Genomic DNA, 14,901 nt, shown 5'->3' on the forward strand with positions numbered 1-14,901 from the left:
AAATAATATTATTCTTTGAAAATAAATGTAAATGTTAGCTCACAAATGATATCTTTTGGACATCCAGATCCTGGCACTCATAACCATCCTTACTGTTTTATTTTCTATTGAAACAAAATATTTTTTTGCTTTACGTTTTTTGCTTTCCAATTGAGTATGACTTTAATTTGATGTCCTTCACCTTTAAATCCTGGTATAATTTACTTCTCTTCAGGTTTTCAGCATTTAGGTTTGCAGTTAGTTTGCAAAATATATAAATAGCCAGCAGGTGGCAGTAAAAACTCATTTAATAAAGTGTGACATCTTGCTTGGAGTTCTGTTCATAATTCAATAATTCAACAAATATTTATTAAATGTCTATTGTGTTCCAGAAATTGTATTAGATGCCTTGGGATTATAAATTTACATGATTTCTGCCCTCGTGGAGCTTTACTGTCTGGGGACATTTTGTAACATAAAGAATCACAGAATTTAAGAACAGGAAGGGATGTCAGCTGTCATCTAATTCATATCCAAAAGGGAATCCCTATTAGAACGTCCAGCCTCTGTGTGAAGACTTCCAATAAGGTGGAACCCATTAACTACTGAGGTTTTTTAACTTCTCTAAGTAGATCATGAAGACTAAACTTGCTTTTTGCCTTTGCTCTTGGTTCTGCCCTCTGCAACCAAACAAAGTAGGTCCATTTCTTCTTTCAGATGACAGGCTATAAAATTCTCAAAAACATCTAGCAATTCTTTTCCTCCCTCCCACCACCTTCCCCCTGCCTGCCAATTTTCTCCTTATCTCTCAGCATATTCAGTTCTTTCAACCTCTTCTTATAGGAACACTCTTCAGTTTCAGTGGTTTTCTTAAAATTATGGTACCCAGAACTGAATGCAACATGGTCTGACTTAGAGAAGAGCATAAAGGAAATGTTACCCACTTATGCAACTAGGTGGTAGAGTGGAGAGAGTACTGGAATTGAGATCTGACCTCTGAGCCTTACTAGCCAAATGACACTGAGTAAGTCACTTCACCTGTGCCTTCTCATCAGTAAAACAGGAATAATAATAGCACATAACTTGCAGGGCTGTGAATTGTTGTGCTAAAATTTGCAAAGCACTTTACAAACCCTGAAGAGTTGGATGTGGCTAAATGACTTAACAAGAAATGTGCTAAATATTATTATTATTTTACTTCTCTTAATCTCAATATGTTAAAACTAGACTTGATATTTTGATGTAACTTCGATCTCATCAATGTGGGCAACCCCTCTAAAGGTCCAGATAGCAACCTATTCCTACATTTTCATTCTATGCAATCTCTTATTCATGTCTTCCCATAAATACTCCAAAGAGGAACCACCCAAGAACTATGTGTCTTCCTTTAGATCTCTTGATATTTCATTGTATATAGGTTTTATTCCCTGCCCTTTCCTCCACACACATACCCAGAGAATCATACCTTCAAATGAAGAATAAGAAAGGCGGTAAATGGGGGGGGGGGGGGGGGGGGGGGGGGGGAAGGGTTTAGGTTCAGTAAAAACAATCAACACATAAAAAGTCAGACATAGAAGCAGTAATCCATAGTCTACCACTTGGGCAAAGAAGTGGATGACAAGTGCCTTTGCATACCATTTCTTCAAGTTCAATTTTGGTCATAATTTTTTCAATTAAATTTCCTTTTTTTCAGTTAACAAAAATCTAGTTTTATCTCCCTGCCCACTACTGGAAAAAGAAAAATAGAATCCTCATAACAAATATGCATAGTTAAGCAAAACAAATTTTCCACACTGATCACATAAAAAAAAAAAAAAAAGCTTGGGGCAGCTACATGGCGCAATGAATAGAGCACTGGCCCTGGAGACAGGAGGACCTGAGTTCAAATCTGGCCTCAGACATTTAAGACTTACTAGCTGTGTGACCTTGGGCAAATCAATTAATACCAATTGCCCTGCTTTCCTTCCTCCAAAAAGCAAAAAAAACCAAACCTCATTCTGTACCTTGAATTTTGTCCATCATAATTTCACAGCAATTCTGATTGTTTTGTTGTTTTTTCTTTTTACATTGTTATGATCATTGTTCTCCTAGTTCAACTTACCTCACCTTGCATCCTTTCATATAAATCTCTCCATGATTCTTTGTATTTATCATGTTCAGAATTCCTAACAGTAATTTAATATTTTATTGCATTCATGTACCACAATTTATTCAGCTATTTTCCTATTTTATTGGTATTTACTTTGCTCTAGTTTTTTTTATTAATTTATATATTTTTAGCTTTTAACATTCATTTACACAAGATTTTGAATTCCAAATTTTCTCCCTATCTCTCCACTGCCCCCACCCCAAGATGGCATACTTTCTAATTACCCCCCCCCCCATGTGCTCTCCCTTCTATCATCCCCCATCTCTTTCCTTTCCCCCTTACTTTCCTGTAGGGCAAGATACCTAATTGAGTGTTTATATTATTGCCTCCTTAAGTCAAATCCAATGAGAGTAAGGTTCACTCATTCCCTTTCACTCTCCCCTCTATTATGAAACCTTTTCTTGCCTCTTTTATGTGAGATAATTTACCCTAATCTATCTTTCCCTTTCTCCTTCTCCCAATATATTCCTCTCTCACCTCTTAATTTTTTTTAGATATCATCCCTTCATATTCAAATTATCTTGTGCCATCTCTCTCTCTCTCTCTCTCTCTCTCTCTCTCTCTCTCTCTCTCTCTCACTACCCTAACACTGAGAAAGGTCTCATGAGTTACAAATATCATCTTTCCATGTAGAAATTCAAACAGTTCAACTTAAATAAGTCCCTTATAATTTCTCTTTCTTGTTTACCTTTTCGTGCTTCTCTTGATTCTTGTATTTGAAAGTCAAATTTTCTATTCAGCTTTGGTCTTATTATCAATAATTCTTAAAAGCCCTCTATTTCATTGAATTTCCATTTTTTTCCCCAGTAGTATTATGCTCAGTTTTGCTGGGTAGGCAATTCTTGGTTTTAATTCTAGCTCCTTTGACCTCCAGAATATCATATTCCAAGTCCTTTGATCCCTTAATGTAGGAGCTGTTAGGTCTTGGGTTATCCTGATTGTATTTCTACAATACTCGACTTGTTTCTTTCTGACTGCTCACAATATATTCTCCTTGACCTGGGAACTCTGGAATTTGGCTACAATATTCCTAGGAGTTTTCCTTTTTGGATCTCTTTCAAAAGGTGATTGGTGGATTCTTTCAATTTCTATTTTGCCCTCTGGTTCTAGAATATCAGGGCAGTTTTCCTTGATAATTTCTTGAAAGATGATGGGTAGGCTTTTTTTTTTATCATGACTTTCAGGTAGTTCAATCATTTTTAAATTATCTCTCTTGGATCTGTTTTCTAGGTCAGTGGTTTTTCCAATGAGATACTTCAAATTGTTTTCTTTTTTTTTTTCATTCTTTTAGTTCTATTTTATAATTTCTTGATTTCCTATGAAGTCATTAGCCTCCACTTGCTCCAATCTAATTTTGAAGGAATTGTTTTCTTCAGTGAGCTTTTGGACCTCCTTTTCCATCTGACCAATTGTTCTTTTTAAGGCAGTCTTCTCCTCATTGGCTTTTTGGACCTCTTTTGTCATTTGGGTTAATATATTTTTAAGGTATTTCCTTCCGTATTTTGGGGGTTCTCCTTTAGCAAGCTGTTGACTCATTTTTCATGATTTTCTTGCATCACTCTCATTTCTCTTCCCATTTTTTCCCTCTGCTTCTCTTACTTGATTTTCAAATTCCTTTTTGAGTTCTTCTATGGCCTGTGATCAATTCATATTGTTTTTGGAGGCTTTTGGTGCAGAAACTTTGACTTTGTTGTCTTCTTCTGGTTGTATGTTTTGATCTTTTTCATCAAAGAAAGATTCTATAGTCTGAGTTTTTTTTTATACTGTTTGCTCATCTTCCCAGCCAAATACTTGACTTTCTAACTCTTTGTCAAGGTAGGACTCTGCTTCCAGTGGGGGTGGGGGTGGATGTACTGTCCAGGCTTTGGGGGGTTTGTTTTTCTATGCCACACCATCTATGGGTTCAGAGCTCCAGAAACAGCTGCTGCTGCTGCCACTGCCACCTCCCCCACCCTGGGGCTGGGGCTGGATCCCACTTGGAACATGCTGCTCTTTTACCCAGGTCCCACAGTTTCCCCACCAATCTTCTATGCTGTTTTGGGCATTTGTGGGTTGAGCAGCCTGGAAACTGCCACAGTGGCCAATGATTCAGTCCCCTGAGGCCCACTCCAGCCCTGTCTATCCCAGCATGGCACATGCTGGACTGCGCTCAACTCCCAGCCCAGGGTGATATACTCTTCCTGTCATCAATCTGTGGGTTCTGCTGCTCTAGAATTTGTTCAGAGTCACTTTTTACAGGGATTTGAAGGGGTTTGGGGGAGAGCTCAAGCAAGTCCCTGCTCTTACTCTGCCATCCTGGCTTCTCCTTTAGTCCTTTTTTTCCACAAGAAAAAATTGCTACTATTTATATTTTGTGGCATATGGGATCTTTCTTTTTATCACTGACATCGTTGGGGGTATATGCCTAGCACTAGAATCTCTGGGTCAAAGGATATAAACATATTACTCATCATTTCATAGAGCATAATTCTAAATTGCTTTCCAGAATGGTCATTCCAATTCACAACTACACTAACATGATACTGTTAGTGTGGTCACCTTTCAACAATCACTACAACATTGACTATTCCCACCATTTGTCATCTTTGTCAGTATCCTGGATGCAAGATAAAGCCTTAGGTTGTTTCTTATTATTAGTGATTTGGAAAATTCTTATATGTGGTTGTTAGTAGTTTGTAATTCTTTTGAGAACTATTTTTTTCATATTCTCTGACCTTATTGGGGAATGGTATTTGGTTATATATACACATACATATATACATTCAACACACACACATACATATCAGATATCAAATCCTTATCGGAGACATTTGGTATGATTTTTCCCCAGCTGATTAATTCTCTTCTTATCCTTGTAGCAAATTCACTTTCTAATAAGATACTAGTAGCTCTTTACAAACATTAAAATTCCATATAAATGTAGTTAATATTACTATTGCTACCAAAAACATATTATTAATTGGGATATAAAACCCTTGTAGGCTGAGAGGAGTCCATATCACCCTCCCTCCCAAGTACTGAATCAAACAGTAAACAATTTAGCAAGTCACAGGGAGCATTGGACTTGCAATCAGGAAACCTGGGTTCTAGTCTTGACTTTTGACAATGATTAATCATCAAGTTCTACAAAACCCTATAAATTGGGCATAATAATACACATATTGCCAACACAACAGAAATGCTATTAGAAAGCAATTTATAAACTAACATTTCCTATTGTATTTGTGCTGTGATATATTGCCTCTTTTGGCATAGTGGATAGAACACTGGGCATGGAGTCAGGAAGACAAACACTGCATGACCCTGGGCAAGTCACTTAACCCTGTTTGTCTCAGTTTCCTCATCTGTAAAATGAGCTGGAGAAGGAAATGACAAACCACTCCAGTATTTTTGCCAAGAAAACCCCAAATAGGGTCAGTTAAAGTCAGGCATGACTGAAAAATGATTAAACAATATCTTTAATTGCATTGCTCTATGGCATATGACTACTCATTAGTATTTTGTTCCTTTGGCTCAGCTTTCTTCACTCTGCATCATTTATACAAGTATTCTTGTGTTTCTATAGATATTTCATATTTGATATTTCTTCCAATGTATTACTATAGGGTGTTGTAAAACTAATCACAAGCAGCTCTCCTGAGGACTGATGCTGGGAATAACATTAAGGTTCTGATCACATAGTATAGTGAACTCTCTATTCAGCAATAAACTAAAACATTCAAGAAACTGAAGCACAACATTCACAACAATATAACATAACAATTTATTACTAAGGTGGCCACATAGTCTTAAACAAAACATATAATTCAGTAAGTCACAATCTCCTCAATCAATATGAAGTACCCATCTAAAGTCTTCTTTCATCTTGATTGGAGACTGGCTTGCAATCATCCTTAAGCCAATCATCCTTAAGGGGTAATCATCCTTAATCTGATCATCCTTAAGAGACAGTGGAGAGGCCAAACCAAGATGGTGGAGTAGAAGCACAAACTTGGCATGAGCTCCCACTCCAATCACTTCCAATACATGTAAAAAAAATGACTCTGAACAAATTTTAGAGCTATATAAGGCACATGGTGACAGAGAAGCAGATCTCCCACTGAAGGCAGCCTGGCAGCACACTGGGAGCCGATGGCAGTCCTGCATGAACCCCATGGTTCCCAGACCCAGGGTAGCCCTGAGCAACAGTGGTCAGAGCAGACTTCAGGAGAATGAATCACCAGCAGCTATGGCAGTTTCCAGACTTCTCAACCCATGAACACCAAAGATAAAGTAAAACATCAGTGTGGAACTCTGCTGGAACAGGGGGGATGGAAGAGCATGGTCTGGTCCCTGCCCCCAGGGTGAGAGGTGGCAGAGGCACGGTGGGGGCTGCAGCTGCTGCCTCGTGGTTGCTTCCAGAGCTCCTGGCCTGAAGATTGTATGGGGACCAAGCGACCATTCAGATGGTATTTACTCTTGCTTTCACCTGCTTGGATCTGGATCGAAGTCTTAGGTGGTAGTCCTGGGGTGTGTGGCAATGTGACAGAGTTTGTGGGAGCTGTGGAGAGGGTAACCTCCTAATAGCTCCAGCAGCTGCAAAAAACCCCAGCTACTTGGGACAGAGCTCTCTCCATTCTGGAAGCATAATTCTACCATGGCAAAGAGCTCAAAAGTCAATTAATTCACAAGCAAGGTGAGAAAGCACAAAGAGACCATGTAATCCTTTTTTGGGGGACAAAAGGGATCAAGGCATGGAGCAGGAGGAAGACAACAAAGTCAGAACTCCTGCATTAAATGCTTCCAAGAAAAATATGAATCAGTTGCAGGCCATGGAGGAACTCAGGAAGGATTTTGAAAATCAAGTGAGAGAGGTGGGGGAGGAATTGGGAGGAGAAATGAGAATGATGCAAGAAAGTTATGAAGGACGAGTTGACAGCATGCTAAAAGAGACCTAAAAAAATACTGAAGAAAATAACACCTTAAAAACAGACTAATTCAAATGACAAAAGAGGCCCAAAAAGCCAGTGAGGAGAATACCTTAAAAAGGCAAATTTGCCAGATGGAAGAGGAATTTCAAGAACTCACTGAAGAGAATAACTCCTTCAAAATTAGATTGAAGCAATTGGAAGCTAATGACTTTATGAGAGGTCAAGGTGCTACAAAACAGATCCAAACAAAAGGGGGGAATGGAGGGCAATGTGAAATGTGTCATTAGAAAAACCACTGACTTGGAGAATGGATTGAGTAGAGATAAGTAAGTTATTGGACTACCTGGAAGCCATGATCAAAAGAGAAGTCTAGACACCATCCTTCAAGAAATTATCAAGCAAAATTGCTCTAATGTTCTAGAACCAGAGGGCAGGATAGAGATTGAAGGAGTTCACTGATTGCCTCTTGAAAAAGATCCCAAAAAGAAAACTCCTAGGAATATTATAGTCAAATTCCATAGTTCTCAGGTCAAGGAGAAAATACTGCAGTCAGGAAGAAACAATTGGAGTATTGTGGAAATACAATCAGGATAACACAAGACCTAGCAGCTTCTGCATTAAGGGATCAGAGGGCTTAGAATATGATATTCCAGAGGTCAAAGGAGCTAGGACTAAAACCAAGAATCACCTACCCAGCAAAACTGAGTATAACGTTTCAGGGGAAATATGGTCATTCAATGAAATAGAGGATTTTCAAGCATTTCTTGATGAATAAACCAGAACTGAACAGAAAATTTGACTTTCAACTACAAGAAGCAAGAAAAGCATGAGAAGGTAAACAGGAAAAAGAAATCATAAGGAACTTATTAAAGTTGAACTATTTACATTCCTACAAGGAAAAACAATAATTGTAATTCCTAAGACTTTTCTCAGTATAAGGATGGTTGAAGGGAATATATATGTATAATGTATGTGTGTGTATACATATATGTATAGGAGGGTGTATGTGTATGTAAATATATGTGACTGTGGGCATATTATACATAGACAGAGGGCACAGGATGAGTTGAATATGAAGGGATGATATCTAAAAAATAAAATTAAGAGGTAAGAGAGGAATTTATTAGGAGAAGGAGAAAGGGAGAGATAGATCAGGGTAAATTATCTCATAAAACAGGCAAGAGAAAACTGTTACAATGGAGGGGAAGAACAGGAAGGTGAAAGGGAATGGGACAACCTTACTGTCATTGAGTTTGGCTTAAGGAGGGAATAACATACACACTCAATTGGGTATTTTACCCTACAGGAAAATAGGGGGGATGTGAATGAGAGGGGGGTGAGGGAGGGGAGGGCAGATTGGGGGAAAGGGTAGTTAGAAGCAAACATTTTTGAAAAGGGATAGGGTCAAAGGAGAAAATAGAATAAGTGGGGGCAGGATAGGATGGAGGGAAATATAGTTAGTCTTTCACAATATAACTACTATGGAAATGTTTTATGTAACTACACATGTACAACCTATATTGAATTGCTTATCTTCCCAGTGTAGGTGCGGGTGGAGGGAAGAAGGGAAAAAATCTGGAACCCAAAGTTTTAAAAACAAATGTTTAAAAAATTGTTTTTTTACAGGCAACTGGGAAATAAGATATACAGGCACTGGGGTATAGAAATCCATCTTGCCCTACTAGAAAGGTGGGGGGGATGGGTGAGGATATAAGAGAGAACAGATTGGGGGAAGGGGTATTCAGTAGGCTTGCTATTTTGAGATGGAGGGTAGGGGAAAGACGGGTCATCTCAATTCTCTTTCTGTCTGACAAAGCAACACAAACCAACAGACAAAACTTCTGTCTGAGAAATCAAACACAAATTGGCAGTAAAGTCCCAGGACTTCTGTAAATAGCAGTAAAGAGCTCTTTCAGGGCTTCTGTAAACCATAGTAAAGTCCTCTTTCGGGGCTTCTGGATCAGCAGTAAAGTTCTCTTTTAGGATTTCTGTCTAAAACAGCAGACAAGGCTTTTGTTTGACAGACCCACAGACAGAGTGCTACAAAGTGCTGAAATCACAAGCGTGCTTGCTCTCACTTCTGCTTGGTCCCAGCTCGTGTTCAAGCTTTTATCTGCTCTGCTCTTTCCTGTTCCACCCTTCCTGTTCTGCCCTTCTTGTTCCACTCTTTCAGCAAGTTCCTCCCACCATGGACTCCATGTGATGATATTAGGCCTATTAAGAGCAGGGAAGGTCTCCAAACTCCCTTAGGCCTATTAAGGGCAACACAATGTATACAGTTTCCAACAAAGACTTGGTATAATCACAGGTGAGGCTCAAAGACAATAGCTGAAACAAGGTGCAAAGGACCACTTTGCTTGCCATTACAGGTGTCCCAAAAGTCTTAGTTTAAACATCATTAAGACTTTGGGATACCCTATATATTCCATTACATTTGAATATCATAATTTGCTCGGCCATTCCCCATTTATTGGGTACATATTTAGTTATTATATTTTGTTCTTCATTGTTGTTTTTTGGGATAACTATGTGCAAATGGGTATTTTCTTGTCAATAACCTTCTGGAGGAACAGTCCCAGCAGTGGGATCTCTGATTCAAAGTACCTGAACACCTTAGTTACTTTTCTTGAACAATTTCAAATTACCTTCCAGCTCTAAATCAATGATTAATCTATGTGTTCAAGCTCTACCTTTAGTTGGGTGATTATGGGCAAGTCACTTAACCTTTTACTTCTCTATGGTAAGAGGTGTCATAATGCCTACCCAGTAAAACCAAAATCAGATTAAAATGTAATTGAGTAATATTTAACAAAATAAATTAAAAATGCAATAAAACATAGATAATATTCCATTTTGAAACTAAGTCAATAAGTAGCCCACAGAATTACTCATGTAAAGACCCAATTTCTACTAGAGTTTGACACCACCACTCTTCAGTCTTTAAGTTGTAGAGAAATTTTAAGAGGGAACTTCCTCACTCAAGAATTTCCTGTACTGACTACAACTGTCCTGTGAGAAATGGCAAGCTGGTTGATTTTAGAAAGACATGGACTAGGAGTGGGGGTGGAGTCAAGATGGAAGAGTAGAAACAGGACTTCTGCAGGACTCTGGTTTCCACCGTCCCCAATTCATGTAAAAGGGGACTCTGAACAAACTTTGGAGCTGCAGAACCCACAAAATGACACAGAGAAGCTAACCTCCTGTTGAGGACAGCCTGGCAGGAATTGGCCAGCGAAGCGCTCTGGGAGCCAAGCCCAGCCCCTCACCAAGGTTTTAGCCCCAGGGCAGGCCTGACCAACCTCTGTCTGGAAGGACTCCAGATCACCAGAAGCTGTGGCCATTTCCAGACTTACCAACACATAGATGCAAAGGACAAAGTGAGAGGTCAGTGCAGTGTGGACTTTGGGATACAGTAGTTGGGAGTGTGTTGGCCTCTTCCCACAAGCTGAGAAGCCACTGAGGAGCCACAGTTGTGCAGCCCTCACCAAGTAGCAGCTTCAGCTCCTGGCCTGCAGAGTGTAGGGGGCCAAGTGACCAGTCTGAGGGGTAATCACTATTGCTTTAACCTGCTTGGATCTGGATTGCGGTCTAGGGTGGAGGTCCTAGCATGTGTGACCAGCTTGCCAGAGTGTGTGGAAGCTTTAGAGAGGGCACCCAACTAATACCTCCAGCAGCTGAGAAAACCCCAGCCTTTGGTATGAAGCTCCCCTGTTTGGTAGCAGAGTCCTACTGTGGCAAAAAGCCCAAAAGTCAAGTAATTGAGTGACAAAATGAGCAGGCAAACGAAGCAAACCAAGCAAAGCAATCCAACATCACACTCCTGTTTTGGGGACAAAAAGGATCAAAGCATGGAACAGGAGGAAGACAGTGAAGTCAGAACTCCTGCACCAAAAGCTTCCAAGAAAAATACAAGCTTGTTACAGGCCAAAAAGGACCTTAAGAAGCAAATAAGAGAAGTGGAGGAAAAATTGGGAAGAGAAATGAGAACAATGCAAGAAAATTATGAAATGAGAGTCAACAGTCTGACTGGGGAAAATAATACCTTAAAAAATAGACTAACTCAAATGGCAAAAGAGGCTCAGAAAGGTAATGAGGAGAAGAATGCTTTAAAAAGCCAAATTTGCCAGATGGAAAAAAAGAATCTCAAAAGCTCACTGAAGAGAATCATTGCTTCAGAATTAGATTGGAGCAAATGGAAGCTAGTGACTTTATGAGAAATCAAGATGCTGTTAAACAGATCTACACAAATGAAAGAATAGAAGGCAATGTGAAATATCTCATTGGAAAAATGACTGACCTGGAAAATAGATCCAGGAGAGATAATTTAAAATTTATTGGACTATCTGAAAGTCATGATCAAAGAAAGAACCTAGAAATCATCCTCCAAGAAATTCTCAAGGAAAACTGCCCTGATGTTTTAGAACCAGAGAGCAAAATAGAGGTCTAAAGAATCCACCGATTACCCCCTGAAAAAGACCCCAAAAAGAAAACTGTTAAGAATACGATAGCCAGGTACTGAAATTCCCAGATCAAGGAGAGAATATTACAAGCAGCCAGGAAGAAACAATTTGAATACTGTGGAAACACAATCAGGATAACACAGGATCTGGCAGCTTCTACACTGAGGGATCAAAGGGCTTGGAATATGATATTCCAGAGGGCAAAGGAGCTGGGATTAAAACCAAGAATCACCTACCCAGAAAAACTGAGTATCATGTTCCAGGGGAAAATATGGCTATTCAGTCGAATAGAGAACTTTCAAGCATTCTTGATGAAAAAAACAGAGTTGAATAGAAAATTTGACATTCAGGTACAAGAAGCAAGAGAAGCATGAGAAGGTAAACAGGGAAAAGAAATCATAAGGAACTTATCAAAGTTGAAATATTTACATTTCTACATGGATAATTGTAATTGATGAAACTTTTCTTGGTATGAAAATAGTTGAAGGGAATAGAAATATATATATATATATACATATATATATATATGTCTATATAGGAGGGTACAAGGGCATATGAATACATATGTGAATATGTTTATATATGTTTACAGGTATACATAGATAGAAGGCACAGGACCAATTTAATAGGAAGGGATGATACTTAAAAGGTGACATTAAGAGGTGAAAGAGAAATATAAGAAGAGGAGATGGGGAGAGACAGAATGGGGTAAATTATCTCATACAGAAGAGGCAAGGGAAAATGGTTACAATGGAGGGGAAGAACAGGAAGGCAAAAAGGCAAAACCTTATTCTCATTGAATTTGGCGCAGGGAGGGAATGACATACACACTAAATAGGGTATCTCACCCTACAAAAGAGTAGGGGGGAAGGAAATGAGAGGGGGGATGATGGAAGGGAGGGCAGGCTGGGGGAGAGGGAAATTGGAAGCACCCACTTTTGAAAAGGGATAGGATCAAAGTAGAGAATAGAACAAGTGGGAGGTGGGATAGGAGGGAGGGAAATATAGTCAGTCTTTTACAATATATCTACTATATAGCTACACATGTATAACCTATACTGAACTGCTTATCTTCCCAGTAAAGGTGGGTGACAAGGGAGGAAGGGAATGAATTTGGAATTCAAAGTTTTAAAATCAAATGTTTAAAAATATATAAATACAATCATTAGTACTATTTTACATGTAATTGGGAAATAGGATATACAGGCATTGGGGCATAGAGATCCACCATACCCTACTGGAAAACTCAAAGGGGGTATGGGAGAAGATATGGGAGAGAGCAGATTAGAGGAGGGGATATCCTATGGGACTGCTATTTTGGGGTGGTGGGTAGAGGAAAGGGGAAAAAATTTGTAACTCAAAATTTGGCAGAAATGAATGATGTAAACCAGGAGTTAAAGCATTTGAAAAAACAAAAAGAAAGACATGGAAAGACTTGTATGTAATCATGAAGAGTGAAATAAGCAGAACCAAAGATATGACATTCTCTTGGCAATATTGTTTGAAGAATCACTGTGAACAATTAAGTTGTTCTGAGTATTATAAATACTCAAATCAACTATAAAGAACCTATGAAGGAAGATAGCTTTCACCTCCAGAGAAAGAACTGATAAACAGATGTATGCATGGTATGGTTATATGTGTGTATTTGTGTGTGTGTGTGTGTGTGTGTGTGTGTATGTGAAATGGCAGCCTTCTCAAGTGTGGCATGGTGGGAGGAAGGTAATAATTTGTAACTGCCAACCTGAAAGTTTGGTTGAAAGAGCCAAACAGGCCAGGTGAGTATAAATTCATATTGTTTATTCCATTAAAGCTAGCAGATAAATGCTGCACAGAGCCAAAACATTAGTTCTGTCTGATAAAAAGAATAATCAGCCTTAAATGTATTTCAGGACAATCCCAGGATGTCTGTGTCCCTCAGATTTATGGTCTCCATATGTATTTAACTATATCATGAGAAAGGAAATTTCTTAGTTGAATAAGTTGTAAATACAAATTGACAAGGCAGTTGACAAAGTAGTGTCAGTTGGAAATTACAATCCCAGGATAGCATATGCCCATATGATACCAAGACAAAAGAAGTCCCACTATCCTTGTTGCAGGCATCCTTTCACAAACAGGAAGAATGCTTCTCCTCAGCCTTTCTTTGAAGCTGCTGACACAGGAAAGGGCATTTTTAGAGTAAAGCAAAGCAGTCTGATTGATTAGTTCAGGCTTTGGCCCTTATTGGGGTTCAAATGATCTGATATGATTATCAGAACTTAAAATGTAACCAAAAAAGAAATTAAATTATACAAAAAGGAAGCCTTGCCAAGAAAAAAAAGAGCTCCCTGAACCAATAAAATAAGATCCAGTCCTCCACCCCTAACTTTATTCTACCAGAAACTATATGGGATGGGAGATTCTAAAGTGAGTCTCAATGTTAAAGCCATACCTGGAATTAACTAAAAACAAAGTAAACTCCTGTATTACTCACACTGTGATAGAGTTGGAAGGATTACTAGTTTTAGATTGAGGAGAGATGGGTTTTAACCCCAGCTTTGCTAAATCCCCTCTGAGTCTCAGTTTCTTCATCTGTAAAATGGGAGGCAGGGAGAGGTTGGATTAGATGATCTCTCTGAGGTTCTCCTCTACTTAAAGACCATAATTTAGCAACAAGTTTTCTCAAATTTGTCTCTTGTGGCAGTAGGCCACTTGTAGTAAATATTTGAGGTGATATTTGTTTGTAAAATCCAACAGCCAGTCTTATTTTTGTCATTAGCAAAGAACAACTGACAATAATTTTATTTTCTTCAAGCAAGCATTTTCCACTGTTTTATTATAAAAATCTACATTTCATTTGTTACAACTCAGTTTATTGTAATAATAATAAAAAAGGGCATTTATACAAGGTGTCTGCTTTTATATGGTTTACAAGTAAAGCATTTATTTTACAAAAAAAGTGTGTGTGTGTATGTGTGTATAAAACAGTGAACAGGTGGATAAGGGCTGACCAAATGTTGGTCATTACGTTATAAATACATCCTTGCACAGCACCATTGTACCAAAGGTGATGAACAATAAATACCAGCTGACATTAAGACAATGACAAAGATTAAATTTCAAGAAAAATAAATAAAACAAAACAAAATAAGATAAACATCTGAAAGCAGCACCAAATCCTTCATTTGCAAACAAGGATAGTCTTCTTTATAAAATATATTTATATTTTCCCTAATAACCCAAACAATTTAACTATGTTACAATGGATTTAAGAATTAGCCTTCATTGTTTTGTTTTCAAATATGTACTTCTTATTAGGGGTGAGGTTTGACTGTATAAGAGAAAGAAATACTGAAAGGCACTCAATCTGTCTTTTCACATTCAGTAACTGTAGAGTATCTCTAGACCACACTTGTCTTCT

The sequence above is a fragment of the Petaurus breviceps genome, unplaced genomic scaffold (assembly GCF_028583685.1).
Source record: "Petaurus breviceps papuanus isolate PSGF00001 unplaced genomic scaffold, PetGlider_PUasm1.0 470, whole genome shotgun sequence".
Classification (NCBI taxonomy): Eukaryota; Metazoa; Chordata; class Mammalia; order Diprotodontia; family Petauridae; genus Petaurus; species Petaurus breviceps.